This window comes from Triturus cristatus, chromosome 12, assembly GCF_964204655.1.
Source record: "Triturus cristatus chromosome 12, aTriCri1.1, whole genome shotgun sequence".
NCBI classification, from domain to species: domain Eukaryota; kingdom Metazoa; phylum Chordata; class Amphibia; order Caudata; family Salamandridae; genus Triturus; species Triturus cristatus.
The window spans coordinates 99,521,184-99,542,434 of NC_140595.1; positions in this window are offsets into that span (position 1 = coordinate 99,521,184).

Consider the following 21,251-nt stretch of genomic DNA (forward strand, 5'->3'; position numbering starts at 1 on the left):
GTTTGGTCTTTCGTTCCTGGGTGCTTCGTGTCTCGAGATTCGCTGAATAATACGTGTGTCTCGCATTTAAATTGTCTGCCCAAATTGCTTCTTGTGTCCCTGACACATCCTTGTGGCTCTTTGTATCAAGGATCTAGCCTGACAGCGCTTTGCATAGGGGATCCCCACTTGGCGCCTCCATCTTTTTCCGAGTGGGATTGTGTGTTATCCCTTTAAGTGTTACGTGTTTGTTATTGAATGTCCCTGACACATACTGCCTGTGGATTCTCCATCCCCTGCCTGTGAAACACTCCTTCCTTCAGTGGATCATAACTTGACCCCCAGCAGATTCTTTTTTGTGACATTTACTATTGCCATATTTAAAGAGATTCTAAACCCCAAAGAAGAGCGAGCTGAGCAGCCTAGTATGTTTAAAAACAAACGGTACTGAACGTCTGATGTGTATTAACGGAGAGGGGTATAAACATCACACAAGGGGTATACGTAATACTAATTTGCTATTTCTTTTTGTTATCTTCTTCTCAATCTTTATTTCGACAATTTAGCCATAAAAGTTCATACAAAATAACAATACATAGGATCAAATCATTGACAATAATAAATATAAGTTTAACTTTAAAAAAAATACATCAACATAACCAACAAACTGCTTGGATTTTAGCAGCTGTGAAAAGCCTAATCCAATGCTTTTACCCTAATTTAGTTAAAATTTAAAATGCATTTTTGTTATGACTTGAATGTAATGCTAGCTAGTAGACAAAAGTCTAGGTCGGTGTTATTAGACTGCCCAAAGTACAGTGACGGAGCAGCAAATGCAAAAAGAACAATTGATGGACAGAATGCAGAACAATGTCATACATTCACCCCAGTACAGAGAGCAATACAACACTCTCCCCGCTCTTTCCCTTATGGGATTGAAAGTCTCCTAAATTATCAAAACAACATCCACCCGCTTCTGCTTCCAGCTTCTGGCCTGTATGCTTTGTTAGGGTTCCATGAGTGTGTGTGTGGCCACGCCTGGAACATTTGCAGAGAGGTTGCTCGATAGGAGAGTAGGGAGACTGTTGGAAGAGGGGAGAGCAGATTAGAGTTGATAGCAACGGGAAATGCTGCTTTCCCATCCCCTTCGGGTGTGAGGCGCGAGTAACGCTGTTCCAAAAGGGGAACTGGAACTCGCCCTGCTGGGGCACCATCCCAGTAACTTAGAGTAAAAAAAAAATACGTACCACGTGATATTCAGCTCGGGCTGCAAAAATCTAACGTACAAATGAGTATATCTGCTGCACTATGGACGCCCATTGATTCAACAAAATATGGAATACTACAAGGATTTGAGCTTGCTGAAGGCAATGTTTGTCTTAACCATTAGTGAAAACCACCCCATCACACCCTAAAACAAGCAAATAAACAGCAGAATAAAAGGCCAACACATTGACCTGTCAGACCAGCCCTTCAGGCACTGCTTGAATGCTTTAGCCGTCTCTGCAGGCTGCTATACAAAGCTGTGCATACCGGAAACTGCTTCACAAAGCCTCGCATAGTGAGGCTGCCTTTTGTACACAGGCCACAGACTGCAGTGGGGTTCAGGGTGCCCGTGTTGACTTTCATGGAGGTTGTTAGCCATCTTGGAATGAAGTTGTACAGTAAAAAGGTAATGCAGCAGTGTATATACATTAACTGCACATGCAGATCACGAAAATAAAGTTTTAAAGCTTTTGTAATCTGAAACGTCTGTAACAGGAATGTAGCAACAATACAAGAAGCATTTTCAATGCAATGGGTCTTGCAATTGTGAGATTTTGACCTATTGGCATTGTAAATGGCAATGCCATTTATGTATGTGTTTAAAAAAACACCAGCAAAAATAAAATGCGTTCACATTTACAATACCAGTAGCTCAAAGTTTCTAAAATGTGAGACCTATTGCATTGCAAATGCTTGTTGAGGTAGGCTCTAGTTTATTATCCCTTTTACCAGGAGAGATCCCTGCAATGAGGTATCTGCCGCTTTCTTAATGAAGGCGTTAACTAATATTGGCTACCTCAGACTTGCTGTAACTGATTTTCCTTGTGACCGTGAGAGAGTCTTATGCTGACGTATCGCTGTTTCCATCAGAAGGACATTAACTCCCATTTGCCGCCCCCCACAGCCTCATCCTAGTCATTACTAATGAGGTGCCTGCCACCTCACTGTCTTGCTTGCGCCTATCAGATAATACAGCTCCCACACGATGGCTCAATACCCGGCTAAGCAAAGACTTTAATACAGCACTTTTAGAAAAGGGTTTTGTTTTACAAAATGCAAGGACTCTCTCTCTTTTAGAATAAGGCTTGGGGTTTTATTTTACACAATGCTCTCTAACAGAAAGGCTTTCCCAGATGCCAAATGCACAACATTAAAATACATAAAGAGATATATGTTTATATTCAAGCAATAATAACACACGTAGTAAATATAACAGCTGAATAATACTGATGAATAAACAAGCAGCAAAGAATATGAAATAAGACTCAAGCAAAATATACTGGACGTCCTGCAAGAGATCAGAAAGATATATATACACATCAAATGCATTTCTTTGGAGGTGCACCTTGACTCACTCACACATCACAAAGAAAACACATCAAATGATCAAAGCCACTGGCCAAACATCACATTGGCAATAACCAAAACTCAATACTTCACCTGGTGCAAACACTGCATCTCACCCTCTCCTGACTGGGAAAGTTAAACAGCCGTGGTTGAGAGCCTCAGCAACCAGAATTCCACACTCCGAGGTAGACGCGTCCGTCCCCACTCAAATGCCAAACTCCCGGTTTCTGAGTCAACAACCCTCAGTTTTAAGCACACTAGAAGGTTCGGGAAAGACCTCGCCCCGCGCCAGAGGAATCTTACCAGAAGTGGCCAGGCTCCAAGCAAGCATTCCCATGGCAGGAAGGAGTTCTCACTTCCCTAAATCTTGCATGTTACAGCCTTTATCTTGACGAAGCTCACAAAGCCTTCCGGGTACATAAACAACCTCTCACAAAAACAAAAAGACCTTGAACGTGATAAACGCAAACAACTTCCAAGCACTGCTGTGCATGCAGAAAAGCTGCAGCAAGGCAAAGTTAGGAAAAAGAATGACATGAGGCCATGTCAAAGCCAATAGTAAGAGCTTCATAATTCTCATCAATGTACAACACAATACACAACTGTGCACAACTGCTCATAGATTCACACACTTCATCTCTCAATGTACAACACCGAGCACATGTGGGCATCACTGCCCGCATCACTGCCCACAACACTGCATTTCGAGACCAGAAAGTACATTCCACAACTCTCTCTCCCTTTCACGCTGTCAAATGCACATCCCACAAGTTCTGTTCTTGGCAAGGCTGTCTACTCCGTGACAGCTCCCACTGAAAGACTGCAAGATTCCTAGAAAGAAACTTGTAAGAGAAGCAAGGCATATCCAGGACATCGTACATCCAGGCTAGGATAAAATAACACACTAAAGTCAGTTAAAATAATGGTAGTCAAAGATCATCACAGGGTGTCAGATCACAAGAGTGCCTCTAGCACTACACTCACATGAAACAAAGCAGGAGGAACCAAAAGAAAGGCAGCCCCACCCACCCTGTCTGGGTGCCCTGAAGGCGGCTGGCACTTCCGTCTCCTCCTGTTTTGTTTTTCCTGTCTCCGGAATGAGGAACGCGGGAGGACTTTGCAGGGCTGTAGACCTTGGATGGGGCCTTGTTACTTCCTTTGCTGGGCGTGGGAGTGAACAGGCCTCCTTCATTGGACAGTTTAGTACAGGAGCTGGGCATGGCACTGCTCCGATACTTTGGGCCGCTGATCTTTTGCTTCCCTCGTTATAAATGGGGATTTCAGCCAGCATTTTTTATCCCTCGGCAATACCGCCTGTGATGGCATCATAGGGCTGAAATGTTCATTACCTCCTTGTCCGTCTTCCTCTCACAGTTCCTGCGTATGAGTTTTATTTCCATTCATGTAGAACCTAATTACCAAACTTGACTTTTTCCTACCCAATCCAAGATCGACCGATACCAAAGGGTATAAATACATCACTACCTAGAGAGGACTACCTGTTTCTTTTTTCAGCAGCCTATTACTATCTTGACTACAGGTATGTTTTTCTGTTTTTCTTCTCGTTTGTTAGGGACCTGCTATAGCAGTTTGTTTTTAGTGGTCCCACTTGCATGCGGCTTGCTGTTTTGTGATTTATTGATACCTTTCTTTTTATTTTATTAGTCCAAATGATTCATTACCCTGGTTGTTATGCAAACCTTTCTTTTGCGGCTGTGACGGAGGCTGCATTTCGGAACGGGAAGGAGGTTGTTCTCTTGTTACCGGGACTAGGTTGGTTACTTCGTTGGGGGGGGGGGGGGGGGGGGGAGCTTGCCCTACCGTGCTGTATTTCTCTTTTATGTTGCATTGTTTGCTGAACCCTCCGTGGGTGATTGTGGGGCCCTGTCTTGTTGGACGGTGGCTTGCTCTTGGGGGCATTCCTGGGCCATAGTGTTGTTGTGTCGGCAACATCCTGACTTTGGCTGGGGTTACTTTCCGGTACAGTGATGGGTACAGTTTGTGTTGCTTCGCTGCTCCTCGCGTTGGGAGTGTTGTTTGCCACCGGGTTCCTAGTAATTCCGGTCTTGGGCTCTTCCTTGGTAGGTTATGGGTTTGATTCTTGGTGTTTTTCATCCTTCTTCTACATCAAGGGTGTTACGTGGGGTCTTTTTCTGTTGGTTGGGGTGCTACGGCCCTTATGAGCCAATTGTGCAGGCACAGTTTTGTCCATGTTTAAATTTTTGTGTGTTTTCTTTATGTTTCGCTGACAGTTTGCTGCCCCCTTGACGGGGCAATTTGGGGCCAGTTCAGTGGAAAGGTGGATTGCTCTTGGAGCACTCCTGGCACTGGTGTTCCTGCTCCTCTGCTGGGCTGGGGAGATGGGTTATTGGTTCGCACTTTGCTCCGGCTCTGGGAGGTCACATTGGGTCTCTTGAGTGCGTGGTCTAGTGGCCACTTCATTCTTGTCCTCCTTTCTTGACCGAGTGGCAATTGGTGGGTGTAGCCCGCTCTCTGTTGATGTGTACCATTGGGGTGTGGGGTCGCCCGGTTATGTGGCTACGTGGTGTCTTTTCTCTTATATTCTTTTGGGGCAGTGGAGGGGTCCCATGCTTCTATGTTTCGTCATGCTGTGGTCTTCTCAGGAGGCGGAGGGGGCCTCACCCCACAGTGCCTTTTCCCAGAGGTTTTTGCTTCTGGGAGGGAGCAATTTTTCTCACTTTTTCATGAACTGCTGCAGAGTATGTTGACCACAGCTGGTGTATTCTGCTTTTGCAGCTGGTAAAGGTGCCGCAGACCCAGGGTCTCGGATATGTGGGTTCTGCTGACCCTTAGTTTCCAGTGCTTGTTTCCAAGCCAGACTCTGGTGCCTTTTTTCTGTTGTGTCGGTAGAGGGTGCCTGATTCTCTGCTCCCTCTTTTGGATTTTGTGGCTTGTGTTGGGAGTGGACGGAAATGTTGGAGGCTGGTTTCCTCTGTTTCTTTTTATGTGGTATCTGCTGGGGACATTTGCAGTGGACTTTCCATCCTTGGGGTGGCTTGACTTTCTGCTGGCAGGTCGTGCTTCACGCGGGTCCATTAGGCTGCCTTCCTGCCGACTAGGTGGATTTTCTTTGGGAGTTGCTCCTTGTTTTTTTCTGTTTCCAGTTGGCGTCAGGTTGGTACACCCTGGTCTGGTCTTCAAGGAGAGTCCTTCAGTTTCTCCTTCCTGTGTCTTTCTGGTTGGGGTCTCTCTGGCGGCTTCTGCCTCTCTTACGGTAGGCAGCTTCCTGCCCTCTGTTTTCATGGTTGCTTCTCTCCCTTTCCCGGTTCTTCCATCTTTCCCGCAGGCCTTTTGTTTCACATTCCAAGGCTTCCTCTCCCTATTCCGGATCCTGCACTGCGGGCTGGCGTCTGCACCTAGGGTGTTGGCATGCTTGGCACAGTTGGTGGGTGTTTTGTATTTGCGGGTATCTGCCTCTTCCCTTCTATGGATAGTTGGCTGCTTGCCTTCTGTGCTTTATTCAAGACTGGTTGGAGGATCTCGGTGCCCACATTATTGCAAGGGTATGGCTTCTTGGGCTGCTGGGGGGGGTCGGCCCTGGTCCAACTGTCCCGGGATCTCCTCTTCCTGGGGCCCGCTTCTGGTAGGGCCGGGGGGGGGGAGGGGGAGCTCTTTGTGTCGGTTGTGTGTTGTGTGCATCTCTGCTCCCTTTTGGCCTCTCGCCTTCTTCGCCCCTAGGCATTTGCTTGACCGAGGCTCCACCTTCACGAGGTGCTGGCCTCAGAATGGGCCCTTTTTTAGGTCTCGCCTGACCCGGCGCTTGCGCGGGTCTGGCGAGACTTTAAGTAAGGGCTTCAAAAAATGCTACCGCCGGCTACAGCTTGCAGTGCATGTGCGCGGGCGCGTGCTAGAGCAGAGGCGCCATATGGCATTCCTCATGCTCATTAAGCGCATCGCTCGCCGCGCGCTTGATCGCGATCACTTTTGCGACGGCCGCGCGCGCACCTCTCCCTTTATACTTCCTCTTATTAAGAAATACTTCTTGCAATTTTTTTTAATTTGTGTTTGATCTTATGCATTTGAAGCGAGCATTAGTTGGTTCCCCAGTCCCTTTCAGTCTTCCTATTTTCCCTGTACTCCTGTGTTCGATGTCATGGATGATCGTAGACCGAAAATGAACAATCTTGTCCTTGTTTGAGGAGTATTCACGTCCGTGTTGTGGATTTTTTTTTTTTTTTTTTTTGAAACCGTTTATTACAGAATCCAAAAGATATACAAAGATGGGCCTACAACCTTCAGGCCGGCCGCTAGCAAACAGAAAGAGCATATAATACCAACAGTAGAACACACGCTGCGGCAGAAGAGAGATCACAGGAGTTGAAAGAAGTGTTGGCAGCCACACCATCCGGACCCCATACAACGGTTTCATTTTTATATAAATAACGAAGAAACAAGTCCACAAGGCAAACCACAATCGGAAACAATAGCATGTGCTCCCCTGGGGGGGACCCTACCGATCCACAGGAATATCAAGGGGGGGGATAGGTCGGGACGGAGACAAAGTGAACTCAATGCCCAGAACCAGGAAGACAAGCAGGCTAAGGAGACGGGGCCGGTGACGGATCAGGCATCAGCGGCGGGGTACAGATTCCCCCACGGTAGGCGTTCCAGGGGCCCCACACTTTCACCCATTTCCCAGGCTTACCTCTCGCAACATACACCACCTTTTCCCGAAACATACACCAATCCATGTTGTCCTTCCACGCCGAGACAGTCGGTGACCTCTGGGAACCCCACAATTGCGCAATATCACGCTTGGCCACCATATATCCCAGAGTCACCCACCACGTCTGCGGCACTGAGTAGTCGGTTGGCTCCCACACATTCAGGAGACATCTCCTCGCCTCGGGCAGCAGCGGCACATGCGTAACTGCCTGCAAAACCTCGTGCACACCACGCCAGAATCGCGCCACCTCCGGGCATTCCCACAATATATGGAGAAAGGTCCCCAAAGAACCACACCCACGCTTACACAACCCGTCCACAGCATAGTCCATACGCATCAGACTCGGCCCCGTAACATAGACCCTATGGAGTATCTTGAGCTGGACGAAGCGAAGGCGAGCCGGTATGGCCACCTCTTTCGGGGAGGCCACCGCAGACACCCAGTCTTCGTCATCCAGCTCCAATCCATCAGCCCCCCACGCCTCACGAAGGCCAGTCAGCAGTCCCGAGCGATCATTGATGAGTTTTTTGTAAATTAATGAAATCGTGCCGTCCGGTACATGCCCATCTAGCACTCTATCTTCCAGAGGGGAGTACTCCGGGATGGAGGCAACGTCCGGGAATACGGAGCACAACGCATGACGGATCTGCATATATCGAAAGTACTCCCTGTCCTGCAACTGGAATTCCGTCTGCAGCACATCGAACGTTTTGAATCCCCCCCTCGTCCAGAGATCGCCCACCCTGCTGATGCCTATCATGTCCCACTTCTCAAAGCCCTTCGAGGTCCACAGGGAGCCCAGCCGCTCAGATGCGTATAGTGGCGTCGCCCGGGTCAAACGATCCTTCCACCCCATCGCCAAGTTAGCCGCGTGCCACACTCGCACCATGACCCGCGTGGGGCCCGTCAGACGTGCGTCGAGCGAGCTAGAATAAAGCGCCCGATTATAGTCGCCGCCCGGCAGTAACATTTTATCCATCTCAAAGGCCGGGTTTAGAGCGGGCCCGTAAAGGCCGTGATTTATCGCAGCCAGCTGGGAGGCCCAGTAATATCGCTTGATGTCTGGGAGGGCAACCGCCCCGTCGTACCACGGGAGCGTCAGCTTCGCCAGGGCGATACGCGGTCTACCCTCCCAGAACAGGAGGCGCTGCAAACTCTCCACCTCGCGAAAGTAGCGCGCCGGGACAAAGTCCATTGTGTTCTGTAAGGCGTACAGGAAACGTGGCAGCGACATCATCTTAAACAATGCCGAGCGGCGAGAGCGGCAAGCGCCTCCAACGCGCGACATCATCCTTCAGGCGCTGGAGGGGGGGAAGCAAGTTCTGTTTATACCGGGCCTCCGCGTCCAGGGTAATGAAGATACCCAGGTACCTAAATCCCCGCGGGGCAATCTGGATAGGACAACCCCGCGGAAGGATAGGAGCCTCCCCAGAGAGGACATACACACAAGATTTAGCCCAATTGATGACTAGGCCGGAGTTGAGGCCAAATGAGTGCAATACATCAACCAGTACTATCAGCGATTTACGCGGGGAAGCCAGGTACAAAAGAATATCATCAGCGTAAAGAGATACGCGGTCCTCATACTCGGGGGTCCATGGGAGACCACGGATAGAAGGATGCCACCGCAGCCACTCCGCCAGGGGCTCCAAGGCAAGCGCGAAGAGGAGCGGCGATAACGGGCAGCCCTGCCGCGTGCCCCTGCCCAGCTCAAACGGAGTCGACACTCTACCGTTCACAGCCACCTGCGCCAGCGGTCCGGAATACAACAATTTCACCCAACCGATGAATCCCGGGCCAAACCCAAACTTCGCCAGCGTCGCCCAAATATATGGCCACTCAAATGTGTCAAACGCCATAGTGGCGTCCAGGGACGCCAAAATGGCCGGCTCCCGTATGAACGGGACACGCGCGAGCACCCCATGCAAGCGCCGCAGGTTGAGCGCAGTGTTGCGATGAGGGATAAAACCGGACTGATCCTGGTGAATCAGATCGCACACCACGCCAACCAGCCGATTGGCCAACACCTTGGCGAGAATTTTGGGTTCCGCATTCAGCAGCGAAATGGGCCTGTAGGACGTGACCCGGTCCCGCGGCCTCCCCTCCTTGTGAATAACCACGATAGTAGCCAGACGCTGGTCTAGCGGGAGGGAACCCGCCGAACGGGCCGCGAGGAACATAGCACGGAGATGCGGCGCCAGCGTATCCGGTCGCAGCTTGTACAATTCGATAGGAAGACCATTAGGACCCATGGCCTTGCCGGAAGCGACCGAACGTATGGCGAGGGCAATTTCCTCAGATGTTGGGGCGGCGTCCAACGACACTCTGTCCTCCTCCGAAAGGGAAGGCAGCGCGATATCCCTGAGCAGGGCATGGGAATCCTCTTCCGAGCGGGAGGACACCGGGGAATACACCCCACGGAAATATTCAGCGAAGCAATCAACAATTTCTCCCGGTTCAGTGATACACACACCATCCAGTTTCTCAATCGACGGGACAACTCGACTCGCTCTCTCCTTTTTATCCAGCCACGCAATCAATTTCCCAGCCTTATCACCCACATCATACAGTCTCCCCTGTTGCTCTCTACTGAGGCCCCTGGCCGCCTCCGTGACGAGGGCCTTATAGGCCGCCTGCTTAAGTCGGAGAACATGTAATTTGTCATCCGTCACCCCCCATTCTAGATCACCCTCCAACTCGGTTATCTCAGTTTCAACACGGGTCACCTCCTCCCGCTCGCGCCTCCGGGAATGGGAAATAAGGGACAGGGCCTCCCCCCCGGAGTACCGTCTTGAACGCCTCCCACAGAGAGACCGCCGATGACACAGACCCCACATTATCGTCAAAATATCGCTTAAGGGATTTAACCAACTCTGCGCGAATGGTGGGGTCACGCAGGTACCAGGGATTAATCGGGACCACCCTACCCTCCCCCCTCGGGAGAATGTCGAAGTGCAACAGGAGCGGGGAGTGGTCCGAAATACCCCGCGCCAAATGGCGCACCTCCCCGATCCTCCCCGCATGCGCCGCCGGCACCAGGACATAATCTAGCCTTGAGAGACTGCCATGGGCCCCGGAATGAAAGGTGTACTGTTTCTGTGTAGGGTGTTTCAAACGCCAACAATCCACCAGCCCCAAGGTATCCAAGAGGCCAGACAACCACGCTTGGGCACGGGGGAGATCCCTAGGGGGGTGACGGTCCTCAATTCCGGAAACCACAGCGTTAAAATCCCCCCCAACCACTAGAGTCCCCTCCGGAAGGCCAAGGAGGAGGCGCCCCAGATCCGCAAAAGTAGTCGTTTGCAACCCTGGCGGGACATAGACAGAAACAAAAACAATCACTCTGCCCTCCATTCTACCCACCAGAACCGTGTAACGTCCCCTGTCATCATGGAGCACCTCATCAACTTCCAACGGGAGCGAGGTTTTAGCCATAATGCCCACACCCCTTGAACCAGACGTGAAGCCCGAATGGGCCAGAAGGCGGTAGCCCCGTCGATTCATAGCACGAAAGGAGTTGCCAATGAGGTGTGTCTCCTGCAGAAAAACTATATCAGGTGAAATTCGTTTCAGGAACTGCAGGACCACATCCCGTTTTATCCTGTCCCCCAGTCCATTAACATTAACAGACTCAGTCCCCTACCCCCCATCATAGCCGAAAGCGATCAATCGTCCCCCCGAGAGCACTTTAGGAATAGCACAACAATACTTTTGCCTTGTGGTACAAATGAACAATACCCCACCCCAACCCAACCGCCCCAACAAAACTCCCCCCTCCCTGCACCCCTGCATGAGCCCAGACAGCCCCCCCAACTTGCAGTGTGCCTGTCGCCCCTATATAATTGGAAATAGTTAGACCCCCTAGAGGAGGAAAGAGTACCCCCTCAAGACCCCGCACCGCCTCCAAAGGAGGGAAGACGAGTACAACAAACAAAAGACCCTAAGCTTGGCCGAAAGTGGCAGCATCATCCGGAGTGAGCCCCGGCATCAGTACCTCAGACCCGGTCCGGTGGGCAGTCTCCTCCCGCAGCCCCCCCCCCCGCCCTCCCGATCATGACCCCCAGACAAAGTGTCCAGCCAGTCCCCGGCCGTTTCAGGACGGTCAAAAAAGTGAGTGCGACCATCCACCTCCACCCGCAGCCTGGCCGGGAAGAGCATGGCGTATTTTAAGTTCATGCCTCGAAGCCGCCGCTTGACACCCAGGAAACTCAGTCTCTGCTTCTGGACCGCTTGGGTGAAGTCAGGATAAAAGTTCACCTCCATGTTCTCCAGCTTAATCGGCCCTTGCAGTCTGGAAGCTTGCAAAATCGCATCCCTGTCCCGAAAGTTAAAGATACGGGCAATAAGAGGCCGCGGAGGGGCTCCAACCTTCGGTCTGCCCCCGGGAACTCTATGGGCCCTCTCCACGGCAAAGAATTTACTCAGTCCTCGAGGCTGGAGATGGGTAGTGATCAGGTCCTCCACAAAGAGATCCACCGCCGACTCCTCCCGTCCCTCGGGCACTCCGATGATGCGGATATTATTCCTCCGGGCCCGGCTCTCGGAGTCCTCCAGGCGCCGATCCATGAGCGCACTCGCCTGACGGAGCCGGTGCACCTCCGTGTGAAGGGCCGCCACCTCAGTCGTGAGGCCCGACGCGGTGTGGGCCAAAGAGTCGACCCGGTCGTTAGTCTTGGAGAGATCAGCTCTCACAAGGTTGACATCAATGAGGACCGCGTCGATTTTGTGCGCTAAAGTGTCGAACTGCTGGCCCACCGAGGCCTTCATTTCAGCAATGGCGCTCATGACGTCTTGCAGAGACAGATCCGTGGGCAAATCCGGGGCATCCGGGGGGCACTCAGAGGACTTGTGCGATCCGCCGGGAGACCCCTTCGGGAGGGTGTAGCGGTCCATGATGTTGGCCTGATGTGCGGCGCCACGCCGGGTTGACTTGGCCTTTGACCGATCCCCATCCTGCTTCGTGGCCATCGTCGCGGGTCTCACACCCGCACCAGCCACGCAGTGGAGAGCAAGCAATCAAGGCCACGAGCTCCGGGGGGCCACCCCAGGACGGCAGAGCGGGCCGCAGCAGGCAGGCAGGCAGGGTCTCCCAGCGAGGCCACCCCAACACAAAGAGCGCCGTGATCCCACTTGCGAAAACGGCAAGGGGGCGCGAAAGTGAAAGTGAAAGTGTGGGGTACGCGACTCGCCAGGCCCAGCCCGCCGTTGTTGTTCACTTTGCCACTGGGTCGCCCCCAAACGCAAATCCGGGGTCAGGAGAGAAGTAGGCCGCAAACTTCAATCGGTGCTCACTCCGGCACCCGAGGTCCGATTCGAAAACGGGAAACGGGTACCACCTCGGCTCAGGCTCACCGACACAGTCCCCTCAACCGAAGCAGGATGAAAACAGGATAAACGTAGGAGGTTGCGGAGGTCCTCGGGAGCCTCGCACCTACGCGGCCATCTTGGTTGCGCGCTAGGCTCCTCCCCCCGTGTTGTGGATTTTGATTCTACTGCAACTCTCATTCATCCGCCCGCAAGTGCCGGCTGGTACATCTTATGAAGCTTCTACCTAACCTTTTGGAGGACAGCGACGTTGCTTCTGCCTCGATCTACTGTTCCTAATCAATTTATCTATCTTTGGAACAGCTGTATAGACTCTCCCGGTAACCCTGGGCCCCTCGAAGGTAAAGGCCCCATTCCTGCTTGTGAGCTGCTCCACTATCATTTATCTGCCTGCTTCTATATTCCTTGTCGATCAGCCCTCCCTCTAAAACATAACCATCCCCTCCAGAAGGGTGGTTGTCTCTCAGTGCTTTTGAAACCTCCAAGTTAGACTGGTCTGCCGTTTGAAGACTGACCAGGAGAGATAATTGACATAACATAAGATCTCATACAAAACATGGGCAAATGTGGATTTCTCTTTGTGCCCTAAATTACTTACTCCATCTCTGCTGCACATTTTTATTCACTTGAGAACTGTACAATTGCAATATTTCCTTTTTTATAGCACCTTTGACCGTTGTCATTTTGTTTACATTTTATTATTGAATTGACTAATCCGGTTTCCGACCCCTCTTGTGTTTAGATTTGATAATAGTTTAAAATGAGCTAGGAATCAGCAGATACATTGCTTAAATCTGTAACAGAGTTACATTGTCTTTTCTCCAATTTGTTTATTAATATTCTAAGTCAAAAAATGGAAGGAACCACACATTTGAGATTAAATATAAGGCATACTGCTTGTGATTCTGGGCAAGGCATGCTTGCAAGCTATCCAGCGACTAATTGTGTTGCAGTATTAAAATATGAAGATGCATAAGATAGAGCACACAACCGTTCCCTGCACACATCAGTCATGTAGGCAGATGTCCATATCCACAGTAAGTGGCAAATCCATATTGACCCTTTTCACCTAATCTTAAAACTTAATGCATTCACCCATGGATGAAAAACGAACCCTATAGAAACTCTTGCTCCGCCAATTTCTAGCTTTTCAGATTTATAGTGTGGTCCAACATAAGACATGTAGACCAGAATTTAAGCAATTGCTTCAAATTGTGCAAACTGTCAGACACAGCATGCTAGAGTTGCTTGAATGCTCGATGGCTGAGACCCTGCTACTCTGACATCCATATACTTAATAGTAAAAAGCAGGGATTTTTACCATGTCCGTTTCAAAGACAAACTCCTAAAAGTACCCAGATTTGAGGTCCTACCTACCTGCCACATCAACAAGCAGCATGTCCTAGACATTGACCAGTTAAGCTACTTAACCACACGTTGATCCATCACCACAATTCACGAAGAAGTTAAGCTGGGCTTCTGCTGGCGAAGTCTAGCATAACTTCTAGACTTTCCAAAACCCACTGCCAGTCCTTAAGCAGCATGTCCTTGTTGCTGAAGGAGGCAGATCCTCCGAGTTCCTATTACATGGCTTGCTTGCATTTGACTGTTCCTTTTGCATGTAATGTTAACGAGTACTATACTGTTGCCTTTCAGTGACATCTTAGACATCTACCAAAAACCGAGTGGATTCAGTCACCTTGAGAGCGATGGAAACGTCTAGTACAAGCTTGAGCTTAGTCTCCTTTGCATGCATAGTACTAGTTTGTCCGACACAAGTGACATTTCTAAATAAAACACGATCTAGGAAATAAAGAACCTCTGAAAGCAAACAGATTGTGCCTGTAGGTATCGCTCTGATGACCATTAGAAATATCAAGTTAAATATGTGTTCTGGTTTACCATGCCTGTTGGAAAGATTTTTATGAGAGGGAACATAGAAGGTTGGAAATAAATGTGTGGGGAGGGGAAAAGGCAAATCAATTTCTTTTGACACCTTTTAAGCTAATCAATTTACAGTTTGGCATAAACATCTGCTCCAGTACTATTTTAGTGTTGGCGAATTTGCTTTTGTGCGTTTTCGAATCCTATTGTATCAATACAGTATAGGGTTTAAAATCAGAGAATTGAATTTCTTGTGTTAGCTATACATTCTTCAAAATGTCTTTATAGGGATAGCTTTGAGACGGTTAGTATTTTGTCGGTTAAGCCTCCTCATGTTTCGATGTATTTTTAGTAGAATAATGGACAGGTAAGGTATCGTAAGATGTGTTGGTTTGACTTTAGTTGTCGGCATTACAAATGTATTACTGTTACAACTGAGTTTGTGTGATTTTTCCAGATTTATCTTAATCAGTTGAGGTAAAAAAAATTCTGAGCAGTATTTCTCAAGTGTACATATTTGGTTAAATATTTGAATTGTACACACATAACACTTACGTTTTATTAAAGTAGATGACAGTTTTAGTTTCTTACGTTAACTTGCCCTTGATAACATCTGAGCAGATTTTCACATTAAGGAGAATTAGTTGTAATGAATTGTCTCCTGCAGTAAAGTAGTAGTGCCATGTTTTGAACTGTGGTTTGCAATGTCAAAGTAGTAAAGATGGAACAAAAGTTTAGCAGGATACAAACATGGGCATCCTCCTGTAATGAGTCCAACTAGTGTCATATTGTAGCACAATAGTGTTTCAGACTTTAAAATTAGTTGATTGTAACTCCGAATCTGAGCTTTTTGCACTGTTGGAAAGATGTTATGTTATAATAGAACGTACAGGAGTGTGGAATTTAATAAAATATCACCTTGTCCATGGGGCAGGTTGCTTCATAAATCTACTTGTCCTGTAACAAAATCCACTTGTCCCTTTGGTGCCATGTAGCACGGCGACAAATTATGGCAGCAATCTCATTCTATAAGAGCTCTGATATAGCCTCTCTGATTATGCCAGGCTCATACATAGTAGTGTTTGAATACTTGCAACCCTTTATGTAGTTACGTTTCCGCAGATCTACATACTGGGGTTGAAGGTAGTGGTAAGCAATAGTTCAGGGTTACAATGCCCCTTTGAGTCTGTGTAAACCTACTAACTTGCATGTTTTAAGGGTTTTCAACAACTCTTCTCTAATCTGTTCCCATACTGAGAGATGTTGGCAATTTACTTCTTACAATGGCAGACTTAAACCTTCTTCCAGAGTTGGGGGGGGGGGGGGGGGGGGGAGTGGTTGGAGGGAAGGTGAACTTGCAAACACTCAGATTTTCGCATGAGAAAAACACATGCATATTTGCTCATGCTAAAATGCAGTTCACAAATAATTTTCTAGGAGTACTATTTCTTGACCTACTTCCGTAAATTATTGGGAATTCACGAAAGCCGTATAGCTGCACTTAATGCAAGGACATATACCATGGGTGCACCTTTGAGACTTTCTTTAATAATTGGGCCCCTAATTTAGTCTGGCATTGACGTGACGTTTTGAGTTTATTAAAATTGTCTCTCTATCTGTATCATCTGGCTTCACTGTTAGTGACAGCATTCTGCTCTTTCGCAAGGAGCATATCGGCACACAAAGTAGTTTTTTCAGTGCCTGTAACTGTGGCAGTGTGTGCTTTTTGAGACCAAAAACAACTTTTGCTTATGCCAATGTTTGTTATAAAGGTGAGGGCCAGGCAGCTCCCACACCAATAAGGTTTTACAAAAACCATGCCAAAACAAGTCACTCATTGACAAAACTAACAAGCATTGGCATAGCCAATAGGTCTTGCCTTTTGGGCCTTATAAGTGTTTAGTTATCCAGCACAATATCCTTGGTACAACAACATCAACTGTTGCATGGCTAAACAGTTAAAAGGTCCCAAAGGCGAGACCTATTGGCTATGCCGATGCTTGTTTCCCTTTGGGGGGTGCCTGTCTCCTCTGATGCACCATCTTCTATGGCTTCGGGACCTATTGTCTTGTGTGCACCAGTTTCAGGTTCCGGTCCCTCCTCCATTCTGCGAGATCCTCTAGGGGTGGTTGGGCCCTGCTCTTTCTTGTGGTGCTTTTTCGTTGGTTCCTCTTCCTGGTGAGGTTCTCGTTGGCTTATGCCACTAGGATAGATGGGGGGACCCTCGGGGTTTCTGCTACTCTGGTGTGGGTGCTTTGGTTAAGGTCACTTCTGTCTTTAACTGGGGATGGGCTGGTGGCTGTCTGTTGGCCTTTTTGTTTTCTGCCCCCTGTTGTTGCCCATGGCAGTCGGTGTTCTAGTGGGCATCCAGTTGTTCACTGCGTATTGGGGGGCGATGTGTGCCCTCTCTGTTTTCTCCTTTTCCCACAGATTTCGCCTCTGGTCCTTTTCCCCTCACCTAGTTTGCTGTCGCCTGTTTTGTGGGAGGGTGTTTGGGCCTGCCGATGCCCTGCGTCGGTCTGTTCTCTGGGTCGTTTGGTTTGGATCTGGACTGTTTCGATCCTTTCTTCTTTTGTTCGGTCTCCCTTGGCTAGTCATGCCCTTGGGTGCTTGGGCTGTGGTTTCCCTGGCTGTTCCTTGGCATGGGGTCGTCTTTTTTGTTTTCCGCCTGTTCCTCGTCTCCCTCTGGCGGTTCCGATGGTGTGTGTGTCCTGGTGGTGCTGCATGGCACCCTTGGTTCCCTTAGCTTCTTCTGCAGGTGGTGCGGACACCTGGAGTGGTGCCGCTTCCCCTTTTCCGGTGGTGTCTGCCACATCTTTCTCCGGCTGTGCTTCTGAGGTTGAGGTTTGCGGTCTGGGTCTTGGGTAAGCGGGTGTTCTTTGGCTATTGCGGCCTTGCCCCTGCAGTCCTGTTGGCCGTTTGCCCCTATGGCCTCAGGACGTCATTTTGCGGACGTTTTCTGTCTGATGTCTGCTTCTCCTGGTGCTCCTGCGGCCATGTGGGAACCCCTTCCGGCGGTTTCCTGCTAGATTTGGCTGTCTGTCCCTGTAGTTGGCTGGCGACTGTTCTGTGTGGGCTCCTCTAGCGGCTCTCTGGCTGCGGCCTTGCTTTTTTCTGGCATCCAGGTGTTCCCTCTCAGTGCCTCTTGTTCTGCTCAGTTGACTGCAGTGTTCCCTGTAAGGTGTGCGCACCCATGCTATCCCAAGCAGGCAGTGTCTTGTGTGAAGCGTGCACACACTTCTCTGGACATCACATCCCAAAGAGACCGTTTCGCGGCCGCGCTTTTTAAACGCAAGCGGTGTTAAAACTGCCATTTGCTTGTTGCCGGGGAGCAGTGGCGGCGATCTCAGTGGAGCGGAAAGTAAGCATTCCTCTTCCACGGCAAGCAGCAAGTGTTTCCTGCACATGCCACTTGCTGCATTTCTTTCAGTAATAGGAGCGCGGCTGCTGGTGCTTGTGTGACTTTTTTAATGCATTAGTGATCATAAAAGTGCACGTCATGCTTTGAGATGGCGCTGTTATTTCGCTTTCAAGATCACTGATATCTCTATCTCTTGTCTCGATGAGACCTCTTTGCCTGTGAGTTGTTGGTTTGCTGTAGAAGTTTCTTGCCACTGAGCATGCCTCCAAGAGATGAATACATTTCAGTTTGTATTTAGGGAGTATTTGATGTTGAGTTCCTTTCCTCCAGCAGTTTCCAGGCAGTAGTAAAAATGTTAAAATAACTCTGGTGATTAATGTTCTTCCTGGAGAGACATTGGAGTTTTGTCGAGCTGAGGTTTTGCCCTATCATAAGTTAGCACAGAGGGTTAATATGCCTGGTGCAAAGAACGTGTACCCTGCAGATCACAAAGTGCATATAATGTAAATAAGTAGTCAGTGGGTTACTGCTTTTCTAAGAGACATTCTTTTGTTACTTGCAGTTTATAAGTTAAAATCCTAATATAGAACAGTGAGCTATTAACTGTCATCAAAGAACTGCATGCACATGGTAAGTATAGATTAGAGCATAGATTAATGTTGCAAAAAGGGTTCATTTGGGTAGCAACCGATACTTATTATTGAAAACAACCGCCAACTATGGTGTTCCGCTTTCAATTCTGAGTTTGTGCTTCTCCAGACCAAGCACTCTTAAACTATACTGTCTACCAGTATGGATGATATGTCACTCCTACACCTTGTAGATCTCCGGCTTATGTAACATTTTCTATACACTGATTTACACACGTATGATTGATTGTCTTTGTGTAGTGTGTTTGTGATGCAAAGTGCCGACACCCTACACTGGTATGAGTGGTGCTATATAACTAATTAAATGCATCTGAAAGAGAGTGGTTATGGTGACTTGAGGGGCACTGTGGGAGGCTGGCTTAGTATATGGTGCACACATATGTAAGTGTAGCACCCTGCACTAATCCAGACAACCGTTATGGTGATTTTAGGGGTCTCAGACAACCATAGAAAGCTCTCTAAGTGGTAGCTGTGGAGAGCAGCCTTCAGGCTTAGTCCAGAAGGAGTGTAAAGCAGCTTGTTTTACCACTACTAATCATATAGTGTAGGTTAAGTGAAAAAGTACCAAACAGTGTAGTTATAAAAATATGAATTTATTATAAACACTCACTAACATACTGCAATATCTCCTACCCAGAGCTATACTTCAAATACACACAATACTTTAGTAAAAGAACAGGTAAGTAGCACAAATACACAGTGGTCTCCAGTGGGAGACCAAACTATATACTAAGAAAGTGGAATGCGAACCACAACCTAAGTTGAGACTGGACCCGGAAGACGTTGAAAAGCTGGGGACCCAAGGAACCACCCAAGGTAAGTACCCAGGAACCCCACGGAGGCTGTGTGCAGAGTAGGAACACAAGTGCGTGCTCAATACAAGTCAATGGGTAAGTCACAGTTGCAGTTTTTAAGAAGAACCCTTCCCAGTGGACCATGAAGAAACCCCATGTAAGGTTGGAGATACACCCCACCCGTGGATACCCCAAGAACCAGGATACCTACACTGGGGAAGCCGGGCGCATAGGTGCAAAATGACATTGGAAACCACCATAGAGTGCAATGGAGGACTTCAGTGAAGATGCCGCTGGCGTAGAAGGTGAAGGAGTCCGGTGGAACCCAAAGGTGGATTCAGGATGAGAGATACCTGCAAGGTGAGAGGACCGAGTCTATGCCACTCAGGAGTGACCAGGAGTCACTGAAGACGAATGCCCACTGATGTCAGAAGAAGCAGAAGAGTTGACGATGACCGTGGCACTGCAGCTGTGCTGACCAGTTGACGCTGGGGAAGACCAGGAGCCGTTCATGAGCTGTCGCATGTCGGATGTTGAGAGCCAGGGGGTCATTGTCTGGCAGGGGCACCAACAAGTCTTGGCAGCGGCAGCAAAGATAGCAGACAAAAAAGGTGCAGTTTTGGGACCAGCAAGGTCCAAGTGACTCACCACAAGCAGGTAAGTCAGAGCAGGCCCGAGCAAGCAGGGGAGCCCACTGGAGCCAAAGAAGACCCTCCAGAGGACACACAGGCCGGAGGCACAGGAGTCACAAGATGACCTTGAGCAGCTCAGCAATGATGAAGGCCCACAGTGCAGAGACTGTGGTGAGGACAAAGATCTTGATTGCAGGAGAGGCTGGAAGCTGGATCTTCTTGAAGCCTGAGGATCTCTGGAGCAGAGAGTCAACGAGCCTCGGCAATGGCAAGTCGACGGGGTGCACAGCGGTACTGCTCCAGCGGTTCTGCAGAGGGATATGGGCTTCAAACTTGCTGTGAAGACAGTGCAGGCCTCGAGGGAGTTGCAGAACCACCACCTGTGTTGCTGACCCTTTCAGAATCCGTGGGAGCTCAGGAACAGCAGACCGGTCAGCTTCGTTGCGGTGCCTGCAGATGCAGAGGAGTGGCTCCTTCACTCCAAGGGAGATTACTTCAGGTGTCTTGAATGTCCACAGGCCTTGTGAAGAACCTGCATGGAGCACAGGTACAGATGACGCAGAAGACTGGCAAGACGACAAGACCAGGAGCAGCAGGAGTCTTTCCAGTTGCAGTCTCGGTTCCTAAAACGAAGTCCAATGAAGTCCAAAGTGCCCATATGGTTGAAGATGAAGTGGTTTCAGATCTGAATCTTGTCCCATGACGAATCTAAGGGACCGCCCACAGGTAAGCTCTTAAGTACCCTAAGGAAAGAGTTAGGATTATTCAGGGGTGCCCTTTGTCCAGTTTTGTCCCTGAGCTGGTTCCAACTGAAGTATGCAAGGAGGGAACCAAATGTGCCCTTCAAAGCAGCCTTGTGGGGCTGGCAAGCACCCCCACCCTGTCCCAATACACTAAGTCATTTCTGGGAGGTGGTCACACCTCCCTGTGACAGGAAAACTATTTTCCTGCCTTCCCCTGCTCCAGCTTGGTTCAGCAGCAGGAGGGCAGAATAGTGTCTCTGGTCGGCAGCAGCCATAGTTTGCTGTCCGGGTGTGGAAGACTGGTACCGGGAGCACTGAGGGCCTCCCGGAGAGGCCCCACAGTGCATGAAATCATACTCCAACACCGTTTACGGTGCTGGGTAGGATTCCAACATGTTTGATACACCACACACCAGGGTTCGTTACAGCCTGTTTAGAGTTGGCCATTGCATAGTGACGCATGGCCACTCTTTGTATTGTAATATGCTGATGCACTTACAACCCGGGGGAATGGACTCCAATGGTTATAGGGGTGGCCTGCTCATGCAGGGGCACCCTCACACTTAAACCCGAGCACCCTGCC